The sequence below is a fragment of the Chanos chanos genome, chromosome 5 (genome assembly GCF_902362185.1).
Source record: "Chanos chanos chromosome 5, fChaCha1.1, whole genome shotgun sequence".
Lineage (NCBI taxonomy): Eukaryota > Metazoa > Chordata > Actinopteri > Gonorynchiformes > Chanidae > Chanos > Chanos chanos.
The window spans coordinates 28609815-28615814 of NC_044499.1; the positions used below are offsets into that span (position 1 = coordinate 28609815).

General features: G+C 41.6%; 1 protein-coding gene across 1 annotated transcript in view; it reads right to left on the reverse strand.

The window, feature by feature from the left end:
* baiap2b (BAR/IMD domain containing adaptor protein 2b) overlaps positions 1-6000 on the reverse strand; it is a 54709-nt gene that overhangs the window by 16363 nt on the left and 32346 nt on the right. The gene's annotated exons all lie outside the window — the stretch shown is intronic.

Below are 6000 nucleotides of genomic sequence, written 5' to 3' on the forward strand. Positions count from 1 at the left end.
CCTCAAACAAACCATCACAGACAGACTCTCATAGTTTCTCATGGATTTATGCCTCTCCTAGATATGACTGTCATAGATATGCTGCATAGTTTGAGAAGATCAGTGAAAAGACAATAACAATAACACAACTGACAAAAAAAGAAGTGTTGAGTATCTTTCTCAGGTATGAAATGAACCAGGCTACTCCCCATTACAGCTAAAAGACTGTCATTGTCATGGATAAAGTACTGTCTTCCTGACCAGACAGTGAATTGGTGAGCGTGTCATTTTGCCTCTGGCGTGACTCATCATTAGACGCGTTGTTGTGGATTGATGTTAACGAACATGCAGAGCCTGGAAGTGATTATATTCCCTGTGTGAGTTCAGTCAGGCAGACCTAGACCAGCAGGCCTGCCAACCTGCCGCCTGGCACCACCTGTCAATTGCACAGAATGACTGACGCACTCACAGAGGTACATCACACCACAACATCACAGGTGAACCCGAGAGAGAGAGAGAGAGAGAGAGAGAGAGAGAGAGAGAGAGAGAGAAATCATATTTAGGTTGTAAAAAAGAGAGCACATCTGAGAAAGTGAGATGGATTTTCTGTTAACCTGACTGAGGTCTGAGAGAGAGAGAGAGCACCTCCAGTTAAGAAAAAGACAAAAAAATGAGATATGAGAAATGGATCAGTAAATAGCTGCAGAACTGTCAAACCAGTTTCCATCTCTCCCCTGAGATGCTTTCATCTTAGATTACAGCTCACAGCCTAGGCCATGGCCTGGTTATGGCTGATTACAGCCCCGAGAGACCAGCGAGACTGCACTAAGATCTGGACTCATCAATGCTTGACCTTCAATAACATGTTTGTCCACTGGTCTCTTGCCATGTTATCACTTGGCTTTGTTCACTTCCATAAACTTACAACAGTCTTTGGTTACAAAAGAATAACAGTGATTGTTTAAATCACCATGTTTTTTTCACACTCACAGTCTACTTGAGTTGTGAGTGTGCCTGTCTACGAAATCACTTGGCATTTGCCCAGGGAAAGGTCATCTCTATTGTACGCAGACACTTTCTTATCTTAACTCAGACACACTTCAAACAGACTATTCTAGTCAAACTCCAGGCTGTGGAGAATAAAGTGAAGGAGAGGATAGTTGTATAATAGAGAGAGGAAGCTATGAGGCCACACCAAACATTCCATCTCATTCAGTGTCACAGGTCTGAATTTAAACTCTCCCAGCACAAGGGCTGTTTTCTTTCCCTTCCATAACTACATTCCTAATCTCCCAATAACAGTGTGCACACACACTCTCCTTCACATGCCTCCAATTAGCTCCTCTCTTCAGAGATTGGAGAGGAGAGGTCTGTCTCCAGAAACCGGTCACTAGCATGCTCAGCAGAACTGGAAAAGCCATGAGTTTAAACTCAAAGGTTCATACCAAACAATTTCCACAGTCTGAGACACATCATCAGTTTCACCCACTGGAGTGGAATAGTTAATAAGAGATCTATGGAACATTATCCTCCATCAGCACTGTGGAGGAAGTGCCCTGGGGGTTTGAATGGATGGGAGGAAAAAGGAGAATAGAGTAAGAGAGAGTGACATGTTTGAAGACAAAGACTGGTCTCGGTAGATTGTCTCAGAGTATGACAGCACAAGTCGTAAAAATGAAAGAAAAAAAATTAAAAACAAAAATAATGAATTATATATAATGTTTAGTTAGTCATCTGGACACTTGCTTGCCATGTTGTTTGTTTGTTTGTTGTTTAGAAAGCAACACTAAAACTCTTTGCAATTCCAAAGCAACAGAACCAATGGCACTAAAATCTCCTTAATAGTGTCATACTACCAATAGTGTGTCCAGCTGGTTTATCCACCGTAATCCACAATCATGTCCTATCAGATAAAACAAATGTTGAATATCAGCACAACTGTGACATCGTCACATCTGAACTGAAATGCACACAGGGGCGTGTGACTAGTGGAGACACATTATTTAGTCTCTGAGAACATATCCAGCCCCACTTCTCACCACAGTGTTCCCACTGACACTCACACACCAGAGGAATGCTGATCCAATCTGCAGTGGCTTCATCTGAGAGTGGAGAGGCCATTTCCCATGATCCTCAGGAGTCATTAATGGTTGTTTTTAGGGCAAATTATTTCACATCACTGCACATTGCCATGAATTTGCTGTATATGGGAGATGTTGTAATGAAATTTGCTACAGCATTAAATGTGAATATGTAGCCCAAGGGAGCTGCTGGAGGACCAGTGTGAATGAGTACATTTCATCGGTTATGGTTTTACTATTGGCATCCATCTTGTGCGGGAATTAAAATGGAAAGCTGCCATCAGTATTCTCCTCTAATGAGGTTATAACAGCACCGGATCAGGATTAGAAAACAGAGCAGAGTGGGTAAGCGTGTCACATTCAGTTGTTAAATTACATTTTAATACCTGTAAAATGAGTGAGAAAAAAAAACAAAGCAAAAAGCAAAACTGCATCACATCAAAGGCTACATTATGATCGTACATGCTACATTCAAATCTGTGTTGTTCTGCAGATGCCTCATTTCAAAAACCCAACAGAGAAGCTAAAACCAAAGCATTTCTTCAGATCAGCATTGTTGTCTTTTCACAGTCATAAAACTACACACATTGCGTTTATTATCCTACTGTAGTAATCTGAAAGCAGCTCTGATGAAAACCTGATGTCAGAGTGAGTGAGACAAGCCAGTTGTTTCCTCTGCTGTGCAGAGCAAAGGACACTCTCCAATCCTTCTGTTTCTCTCCCTCCCCGGTCCCTCTCTTATTTACTGAATGATGCACTGAGAGGAGCCCATATAGGAGCCCACATATAAAATTCATCTCCTGGTTTCTTACTGAGTGGCTAAATCATATCAAAGAGATACACAAGCTCACACTCACAAACACACACACAGTCTCTTACAAATGTGTTCTAGTTAGGCTGCAGTGAGAAATATTGATTCATTGGCAGGTGGCACACACAGCAGGCTTGTGGGAGCATCACTGTGACCGAAAAACTCCAGTGTAAAGAGGACAGGGTTTACTCTGAGGAGAGACATCTGCTTTCACGCTCACTAAACTGAGAAATCTCCCCTGAGTTAGAAGGATTGAACAGCAATAACTGTGACCGTGCAGCCTGAGGCTACGGATATCGATTTCTCAGGGTAACACGTACAACTTTCCTGTCACATGCAGCTGACTAACCAAACAAGGCTAACAATAACCTTTAAATTACCTCCAGTCTTCACTCTCTCCAGGCTACGGCTGCGATTCTCTCCAATATTTATCCTGTTTGGTCACCGAGTCACATTACTGAAATGAGCACTGGCACAGCCAAGTAGTTTACTCTCTCACTCAGCTTCAGGTACATTAGAAACACATCAAAGTCTGTGGAATTATCCTGTATAGTGCACTGTGGAGTCCTGCAGCACTAGCCCTGCTTTTTGTACACACACACACACAAACACACACACACACACACAAACACACACACACACACAAACACTTACACACATAAGCACACACGCATACTCTCACATACACACTCTCTCACATACACACACAAACAGACACAAAAACTAACAGGCAAGACTCAGAATCTCTTGAGGCATGAACACTCAAAAGATATGGAAAGCCAAGAGTGCTTGATTTTTGTTTGATTTCTCAGAAACCACTCCACCCAGGGTTTAATCTCAACCCCACAGGCAAAACTTCAGGAGTAGTTTTTTGGTAAGGGGAGCAGGAGAACCCTTACTTGAGAAATTTTATTCCCAAAAATCAAATTCCTGCATGTTTCTCTCAGAACCAGTTCATCCATCAATGGGGAACCTTCTGGCTCTTACACAACACAGCTCCATTCAGCCTGAGTAAGAGCACCCACACCTTCTCCACAACAGTCTCCTCCTGCTCCTCCTGCCCACTCCACGGGACAAACGCTGACCTCCACGCAGAGTCAGAGCTGACTCCACAGCTGCGCACATGCACTCACCCACCCACCTCCCCAACTGCTCTCTCCTCAGGCTCCACACACACCAACACAATCCATTCATCACCTTTGTTCAAAAACAAAAACAACAAACTCCTCCACCTCACCAACAGCAGAGAAACAAGGCCACCATTTCCCAAAGGACAAAGACGCCATGCGGACTGAAAGCCACCTGTACAGACCAGAGGGGCTTTTCTATTGCACTGGAGGAGGTGCTACAAATAGAAACTCTGCTATAACAACAAGTCACATGACTAAAGACTAAACACTGTGTTCTGTCAAAAACAAGACTTAATACTGTGTCCTGTCAAAACTAGACTTAACACTGTGTTCTGTCAAAAACTAAACACTGTCCTGTCAAAAACTAGACTTAACACTGTACTCTGTCAAAAACAAGACTAGACACTGTGTTCTGTCAAAAACAAGACTAAACACTGTTCTGTCAAAAACACGACTTAACACTGTGTTCTGTCAAAAATAAGATAAACACTGTCCTGCCAAAAACAAGCCTTAACACTGTCCTTTCAAAAACTAGACTTAACACTGTCCTGTCAAAAACAAGACTTAACACTGTCCTGTCAAAAACAGGACTAAACACTGATCTGTCAAAAACAAGATTAATGCTGGCCTGTCAAAAACAAGACTAAACACTGTGTCCTGTCAAAGACAAGACTAAACACTGTCCTGTCAAAAAGAAGACTAAACACTGTGTCCTGTCAAAAAGAAGGCTAAACACTGTGTCCTGTCAAAAAGAAGACTAAACACTGTGTCCTGTCAAAAAGAAGGCTAAACACTGTGTCCTGTCAAAAAGAAGGCTAAACACTGTGTCCTGTCAAAAACACGACTTAACCCTGTCCTGTCAAAAACTAAACACTGTGTCCTGTCAAAGACAAGACTAAACACTGTCCTGTCAAAAAGAAGACTAAACACTGTGTCCTGTCAAAAACTAGACTTAACCCTGTCCTGTCAAAAACTAGACTTAACACTGTTCTGTTAAAACAAGACCACTGCTGTATTCTTCCAGTAAGTGTGTTATGGTTGTTGGGAATATGAAATGAGTGTGGAATGACTTCACACTCTCTTTCCAAACTTGCAATCATTGGGAAGAGAGTCAGCAGAGCCACTAATTCAGAGACATTCCTATCTATGCCCAAAGTTTCATCCAAATACTGTGCAACATTCCGACTTCTGTGGAATTCCAGGCCAGCAGGGAGTGCCTCCTCTCCATTATGATTACAGAGTCAAAATATGCTCTAATCCCATCTGAACTCCCCAAACGACATCAACATAAACTCTAAGAAATTTCTGTTAAGCTGACCTTCTGTAAAACATCTCCCTGTGATTTTATGAGGAGCTGTCAGTTTGATGAATTGGCTTTTTGTCCCCTTGGGTTTCTTACCATGATTGCAATAAAAACTGTATCATCTACCCAACACTAGCATAATACCTAAAATCCAGGCCAGACGTTTTACAAATCAGCACTGAGTCAGCAGATTAAAACCTGTTTGATCTTGTGTACTCACTGAATGGCATTAAAATGAGGTTTGAGTTGATTTGCAGGGATAATCTCACTCCAGGAAAAGGAGTTTCTTTGGCAATGTTATCCTGTTATCCTTTCTGATAACGGGTATAGTTAAGCCCAATGCAGTGAATTTTTCCCTTAGTGCTGTTACACATCCATAAGTCATTTCCATCTGGATGTTTTTTCACTGAGCTCCGAAAACTTCACAGAAAAAGAATAAGGTGTTTGTTAGACTTGCTTGCCATTTTGGGTTGGTTACTCACTGTTTTTTGATGGAGATGAACAACAGTGTGTTACTTTACAGGTTAAGTTGATGAACAAGCTTCATCCATCAACTAAAACTTAGTCAATAACTCAATAAAGAAATTAATAAACTGGAAAGTTTAGCTAAATCATAAAGCAAATACCCCAAAAACATTATTCTACTGGCATCTTCATAGACTGAGTTCAAACACCATCCTTTTTTAATCTTATCAT